Source organism: Dermacentor albipictus, chromosome 10 (genome assembly GCF_038994185.2).
Source record: "Dermacentor albipictus isolate Rhodes 1998 colony chromosome 10, USDA_Dalb.pri_finalv2, whole genome shotgun sequence".
Classification (NCBI taxonomy): Eukaryota; Metazoa; Arthropoda; class Arachnida; order Ixodida; family Ixodidae; genus Dermacentor; species Dermacentor albipictus.
In genome coordinates, this window is record NC_091830.1 from 49957794 (window position 1) to 49965662 (window position 7869).

General features: G+C 46.5%; 1 long non-coding RNA gene and 2 other non-coding genes across 3 annotated transcripts; 1 reads left to right on the top strand and 2 right to left on the bottom strand.

Moving 5' to 3' along the window:
- Positions 1-4338: 4338 nt before the first annotated feature.
- LOC139050993 (uncharacterized) lies at positions 4339-5849 on the top strand. Its single transcript, XR_011509180.1, has 2 exons — positions 4339-4478; positions 4543-5849. It is a non-coding gene; the product is annotated as an uncharacterized lncRNA (long non-coding RNA).
- Positions 5850-6951: 1102 nt separating this feature from the next.
- On the bottom strand, positions 6952-7023 carry TRNAP-CGG (transfer RNA proline (anticodon CGG)). Its single transcript has one exon. It is a non-coding gene; the product is annotated as a tRNA-Pro (tRNA).
- Positions 7024-7188: 165 nt separating this feature from the next.
- Positions 7189-7260, bottom strand: TRNAP-AGG (transfer RNA proline (anticodon AGG)). The gene has a single exon. It is a non-coding gene; the product is annotated as a tRNA-Pro (tRNA).
- Positions 7261-7869: the final 609 nt, after the last annotated feature.

The following is a 7869-nucleotide window of genomic DNA, read 5'->3' on the forward strand; positions in this document are numbered from 1 at the left end:
TCACCTTGCGCCGCCTTCCGCAGCAGTTCGTATCGCCGTAGCGCTGTTGTTTATCCTTGTCGGATACAATTTCGAAACATCGATAATGACACTGGGCAGCATGTAGATGAGCAAGTGGCACAATGCTTACGCATACTTAGACAACTCCCAGAGGAGTGTCTGCGTGAATTCTTTTAGGTCTTATGTCACACAGAATAAAGCGCGAACGCTTATATATGCAAGCTGCGATATTATATAACAGGTATGGCGCACGTAACAGCGGACTTGCATACTGTAATCTCCGCTTACGTGGTCAGCATGTGGTTCTAGTACGAAGGTTTCACCACAACTTGACGCGACAAACCGTTATTAGCGACTTGTTGTGCCAATTTAATAACTACATAAACCACGAACAGCATGCAGGATTTTATCGCTATCAATCATAGCCTTTTCTCGTGGTATGTGATATCAGGACATGTTCCGGACGTTTGCCATTCTCTTTAAACAAGTGGGTACGGTGATTGGACCTGTCGACTACCTTCACATTTTGCGTGCACCTTTGTCACGGCTGCGGGACAATTCAGGTACCTACTGAGAAGTGAGACAGGATGCCCGCGGACCTTCATTTGCTACCTCATTTTGTCCTTATTGTTCTAGTTACAACATTACTACTACTACTAGTAGTAGCAGTAGTAATAGCAGTAATAGTACTACTACTGCTACTACTACTACTACTACCTCTACTACTATTGCCACAGTGACTACTACGACTAGTATCGCTACTGCTGCTGCTCCTCCTCCTACTACTACTATTACTATCATTTTTAAAATCATCCGCATTCCAACCACGCTACAAACGCTTGTTTCGTGCGAACAAGAGGCTTATTTTAAGAGAAAATGCGTTCTGAAGCTTCCACGTACCTCTAGCGCAGTTCAAATCGCCCGCCCTCCGATCGAGGAGTTGTGACATCTTGGTCTCATAGTGACGTTGTGCCGTCGGTGAGTAAAACGGCGCCCGCAGACGGCGCTACGGCTTTTCTGCGCAAAACGCAAACCCGCGGCCAGAAACAGCCAAGACAGAGCCGACAGCAGCGCGAAAGCGGAACTATGGTGGCTGGCGAAAGGGAAAGCGCGCGACGATAAGCTTGTTCTTTATTTTATGACGCCAACTTTGACGCTCGTTGCAATGGACGACCCTGACAACGACACATTGGCTCGCGAAATGCCGCACTCACCACCCCGTCTTCGACCTGCAGTTGTTCTTGCGCATCGGAGAATGCAGGCAAGACCAACGGAACAGCGCTACGGGAAATCATTGCTTTGAAAGACACTCCACACGACTTCAGTAAGTCGGCGTTGAACTCGTAATCCTCTGGACGAAAGTGCAGCGAGCACACTATGCGATTTTTCGGCTCTTTGCCAACGCGCTGTGGCAGAGGTACGGTACTTAACCACTTCGAACGGAGAGGTTCACTCGTTGGCACACACTGATAAGTAACGTTGGATTCGCCGCTGCAACTGCCCTTGGCCAAGTTCCGCAGACCGTTCGCGCATTCCACGACACCGCATGGACGTGGCATTCTCGCTGCTTGTTCCAAATGCAAGTTTCGCGAGCCAGCAGAACCAGCGCAGCACGACGTGATAACGAAACAACTGAAACTCCAAAGCGCGCGCGGCGCAGAGTCGAGCGCGCAGAGTCGAGCGAAAACGAAACCTTTCCACCACCCATACTACTCAAGGGTAACGTCAAAATGTTATTTTATGCGAAGCATGTTACGAGGGCTCAACCCAGCTCCTCAGGCGCGGCGGTGACCATGAAATCACGTGACACCGTGACGTCACGACAGAGGAGAAGTGGCTTTGGCTCAACTCTTGCAAGACGGGCTGGGTGGGAATCGAACCAGGGTCTCCGGAGTGTGGGACGGAGACGCTACCACTGAGCCACGAGTACAACGCTTCAAAGCGGTACAAAAGCGCCTCTAGTGAATGCGGTGTTGCCTTAGAAACGCGCTGTTTCTAAGGCGTGCGTCTCTTGCTCAGGCGCACATTTCGTTGCCGCGCCGAACGCTGCTTTGCTCGACGCTCACCGCGTCCAATGCGGGGCGCGTAGTCGCTGCCCTGTAGCCCATTGTCTTACACCCCTTGGCGGGTCGACGGGAACGCTGTCGCGTTCCACTCTTGAAGGCGAAGAAGTAATGCATGAGTTGTTTCTTCGTCTAGCCGAACCAAATATAGCCAAGCAACAGCAGTTCACCAGGCTAAACAGTGGTTCAACAACTAAAATAAAGGCTAGTATGCTTCGCATCCTGGGCTTAACCTTACCTAAGCCACAGCCATTTTTTTCTTAGAATTCAATAGAAATGGACAAGTAGCATTTTCTTCCGTCTTATAACCTAATGAAATAATCTTTTTAATACGAGTAGTTGAGTATTAGTGACATAAATTATGATGGGGAGTGCCTTCGTCATCGGGCTAGTACCGGAATGTCGCGGGGGGGGGGGGGTCTCAAATCGTGTCATGCGTTTACCTCAATTTCTCGCTTACTAAAGCTCTGTTCGCGATTATATTGACGCCTTATAGTTCTAGAGCATTGCTTTATCACTTTACCTTGACTGCATAGTAACCTTTAGTGCCCCTTTAACGATATTGGCCTAAGGTTCTCTAGTTTGAGTTCTTTCCCTGGTTTGGGGACGAGGACTAGATTTGCTGACGGACAATCTGGGAAACGGAAAGCTATCTGAGACCCATAGGGCCAAAATGCTCGCCGGAAAAATCGGAGATGCTAATCATGAGCAAGCAGCAGGTCAATATCCAGCTCCTGGTCAACAACGCCCCGGTCCCAAGTGTGGACAAGATCAGGATACGGGGTATGGGGGTACAAGGAAATGGGAGAAACATCGAAACGATCAATAGACTGGAAGCCACGACCAACCAAACTTGCAGGCTTCTGTAGAGGATAGCAAACAAACATGCGGGGATGAAGGAGGTGAACCTACTTAGGCTTGACCACTCTTTCATCATTAGCCAAATCACCTACGCTATCCCGTACTTAAAGCAGTTAAAGCAGAGAGAGAGACAAGGTAGACATCCTCATCAGGAAAGATGTCAAAATAGCCCTAGGTTTACTACCGTGCACATCAACCATGACGATCCTCAACCTAGGAGTGTCAAACACCCTAGAGGAAATGTGTGAGGCGACATTCAAGACACAATATTTCAGATTACCTGGCAGCAAAACGGGCAGATCCATCCTTAGGAAACTCCCAAGTAACCACGGATATCCGTGGGACGTCCACCATAAGTCCCAACGTCCATCCATCCGGATATCCAACACGGACGTCCGTGGGACGTACAGGAGAAGTCCATATCCTGTTTGGATGTCCGAAGGACATCCCACCGGGATGTCCATGGGACATCCCATTTTGAACGTCCGCTGGCTGTCCATAAATAGGCATGCCCAGGATATACACTAGTGAGTTATATATAAACTAGCATAAATATATTGCCGGAAATTTTAGTTTGTTCATATTATATTTGTTTATTTTTGTTCTCTATCGGACACAGTTCATTCTTTTTTCAAAGAAATATAAATATATTTCCAACTTGATATCAATTCTGCCCACTTTAACATCGCAGTATTAAAATACGATTTTTTTTTCTATCGGTGGGTCATACAAACAATTTGTAGTTTGCTTTAAAAAAAAATGCTTGTGGATGACTAGCAGAATATATAAGCGCCCATTTGAAGCCACTTATTCGACCTAGAGCCAAGCACTCAAGTTATCCCTCATTATGAAAAGTTCCTGATCATAGAGTTTTGGTCCTGACCTCCGAACATGTAGGTTCAGGTTTATCATTGAAACAGGAAGTAAAACACGTTGTTGGGCTAGTTGGTGCATTGTATTAAGAAAAAAAAACAGCAAAAAAAAAGACGGACACAGGAAACATACACAAGACAGGACTCTTCCAGCCTCTTTCCTGTCTTCTCGTATGTTTCCTGTGTGCGCCTGTTTTTGGCTGGTTTCTTAAAACAGGAAGTTGTCTGCAGTGTTCAATTGTGCATACAGTAATATCATTATAGGTAACAAAAACAAATCTCAAAGGCTACGCTTTTGGTGGCTGCGTGCGTTGAAAGCGATTACGAAAGCTATAATGCGTCAGAGCCGCCATGCATTGACAGTAATCTCAAAGGCTATGTTTTTCTGGCGCCGACAGCTTTAGCAGAAACTAAAAACTCGGAAATCAGATACCAAATATTCCCAGAATAAGTAAATATTTCACTGTGTAATAATAGAATATTTTAAAAACCTATTTATGTTTGCGTAGATGCACGTGGAAGTGTTACAACCTTGGCAAAGCAGAACGCTGCAGTCATCCAATCCAATCCAAGCTCTAGCCATCGTCGCCACGCCATTTTTCATTCTGCGATCGTTTTAAGGGCAGCGGAGCAGCGTTTGTCACCTTCCGTGCCTGCCGAAGTCTCCTACTCAGCTACCAAGGTATGACAGCTACATCGATTTCTTGTTTAATTCGTTTGGGTATTGAAATGTGTTTTCTTCACAGGTGCCAGGATGCCTAGACTGCGGGAGAAGCCGCACGCGCGAAAAAGAGCGTCGCTGGAAACAAAGACGATATTCGAGGACTTCGGATCTCGCACCGGCAGCCAGCAGTCAACAGCTCGAGAATTCGTAACTCTAGAACTGTGCAGTGGCGCGCATACCCCGCACGCATGCATTAACATGTGCGTTCGGGCTGTCCCTGCAAACATTTGCACGCCTTGTGATGCTGGTCGCTGCACCGAGGCGACATCGGAAGTTCAGGACGGTGGTTGTGACACTACGCGCACTAAGGACAATGTGCCTTGCTTCCCTGATGGATATACTCTACGTGACGCTTCGGATGGTTCACTTCGCTGTGAGAACGGAACAGGATCCCTTAGGAGAGGTGTACGCACAAGTCAATGCGGGTTTTCTGGTAAGCAGGACCCCGGAGTCTACGTTTGCTTTAGCTACCGCGGACTCTTCATCGGCGCCCTTTGATTCTCCTGGCAAACAGCTTCTCCTGGCTAATGCGCTCATGATCAGAGCTGTAGCCGTCAGTAGCGGCAAGATCGCCTGCTGATCTCTACGAAAATAAAAAGCTCCTTTTAAAAAAGTGAAGAATATATTAGTTGTTTTTATCTACGAGTTTGTTTAATATCGTGAGAATATGGTCACTACGGCCACGGCGGGGACATTGTAAACGAGAGTACGCATTCGATGGCCAAGTGAGTTTTAATAATTGTAAGAACGCACTACGCCATGAGAAAGAGCTATTGTTTAAAGAAAGTGAAGAATATATTGATTGTTCTTCAGTAATAGTTCGTTTAGCCACGTCAGAATGTGGAGACATTGGGAACGAGAGTACGCATTTGACGGCAAGTTGACTTACGAGAACGCACTACGTCGCGAATAACATTTAAGCTGCAATACCATTAAGCATGTCCGTGTGGCACCCCGCGAATGACATTAAAGTTTAAGGCATTAGCCAGTTAATGCCATTTTTTGTGCCCGTGTCGCAGAGTGCTAGTGAAGTGATGTAGTCAAGATTAATTCCTTCATGTCATTTCTGTTGCTTTCGCTGCTTAATAATGCTAATTGATGTGTTTTTGCTCTTTCTTTTTATTCCATGCTGCAAACTCAAATGTCAAAGCAGGGTGGGCAATAAGTATTTTTGTTCTGCTGTTCTCTACCTTGTTGTGCTATTGAAATTGCAAGTTTTCTTCTTTATCCGTGTATTTATTTGTTCTTTGAACAGTACGCATATATCTGCTTATTGGTCTTTTTATGTATATGTATAAGGTGACAATAAACGTTTAATTGTATTTGGAAGTTGGTGTAAGTTCATTTCTCGTTTATTTAAAACAAGAATGCATTCAAGCATTAGACCAATGTAATATATATAATGGTCCGGTGCTTGAATGTGTCCCGGCCACTATTGTCGCTTCAAGGCATGTGTATATCTGGAATATCCCCTGGAAGACACACACACACACACACACACACACACACACACACACACACACACACACACACACACACACACACACACATATATATATATATATGAATAAATATATATATATGAATATATATATTTATATATACATATATATATATATCCTGAACGTCCCCTGAATGTCCATGCTGGATGTCCGCGTCGGACGTACTACGGATGCCAAAGCGATTACCTTTGGATTTCCCAGGGACGTCCCTCGGACGTACGTCGGACATTCATGGATATCCCACGGACATCCCGAATATCCAGAAAGGACGTCCGTCGGACGTCGCCCGGATATCCGTGGTTACTTGGGCTATAGGTTATCAGAGCCTAGAATCGCGAGAGGGGATAACCACCACCCTCAAAGAAATGACCAACAGGTTAAGAATACCTCCCCTCCCAAGAAACATATGCACCCCATACACAACGAGGAACGCAGGAGAAGCAGAGTCCAAAGACTAAGCTCCCTCCTCCAAAAACAAAGGGTAGTGTGCACAGATGTAGCAGAGAACCCAGAAGGGCACTACGCTGCAGTAGTAGTGGGCGACAAAGGCGAGCTGAGGTGCACTCTTCCAAATGCAAAAACTGTGAAGGCATAGCGACCCTAAATCACATGCTCTGGGCTTGTCCAGCGCTAAACGGTCTACATGGAAATAAAGAGTCATGGGAATCCCCCCTCCGTAGCCAGGAAGAACAAGCCCAAAAACAAGTCATCTAATCAACAACAGTCATCAACAAGCCAACTAATACCGGCCGACGTCTAGGGGGCGGAGGTCGGTGAAAAGGGGAGCTGCGCCTCACCCCGATCACCCATACTCCCTGACGGGTGCAAATAAAGAGATTTCTCTCCCTCAAATCTTGGAATGTCTTTCACCAATGAAACTCTGTGTTATTCACACAGCCGCCAATCTTAAAAATAAAAGAAAAATTATTGGGCTCGTCCGGGATTTGAACCCGGGACCTCTCGCACCCGAAGCGAGAATCATACCCCTAGACCAACGAGCCGCCGTGGTTGCAGCGTCTCTCAAGCAGGTTTTCCATGCAAACCGGTTGCCTGCTGTTTGTAAACGTCGGTTCGATAAGGCACAAAAAAGTTTGATTTCACATAGTGAGTTACTGATACTCTCGCAGCACTTTCTGTGGAATTTCAAAATAAAACTAAAAGGTAACGGGCTCGTCCGGGATTTGAACCCGGGACCTCTCGCACCCTAAGCGAGAATCATACCCCTAGACCAACGAGCCGATGTGCACGAGCTTGAGCTTAGCGCATTGCTAGCCGTCTTGTGCCAGGCAGGTCAATCCTCGAAACGAAGTGGGTCATTCCGTTGGATGAAACGCAAGCAGAGTCTTGTAAGTTTGCAGTATCACCTGTGAAGTTTGTGCCGGGAAGTGTACGGGTTTAGTTTCTTGGCGTGTCTAGGCGAGTGGCGTAACCGGTCAAACACCGAACGAGCTATCTGCAACGAATGCTCCAAGGCCCATGATTGCTTCATTAAATGAGTCGCGGAGAAAGACAATGCCGAGTGAAGAGCGCGTTTTTGAGACCCGAAAACGTACGTTGTTCACGATCAGTCAGAACTTGCATGAATGCCGAACCCATTGTTATCCGTTGGCTTTGACGGAAGGAGATTGATGTGAACAATACGACAGTATTGATGTGCCATGCTAACACCACTGCAGCCGTGCATTCTTGCTGAGCAAGCACGATGTCCACCGTTCCTGAATCACTGTTCGATACGGCGAAATGTCGTAGAAAATGTTAGAAAACTGCTGTGAACATCTCTTGCGAATGACAATGACTGTATGTATATTTATTGTTGAACTCGAACGCTTAGATTAATGAGCACTCTT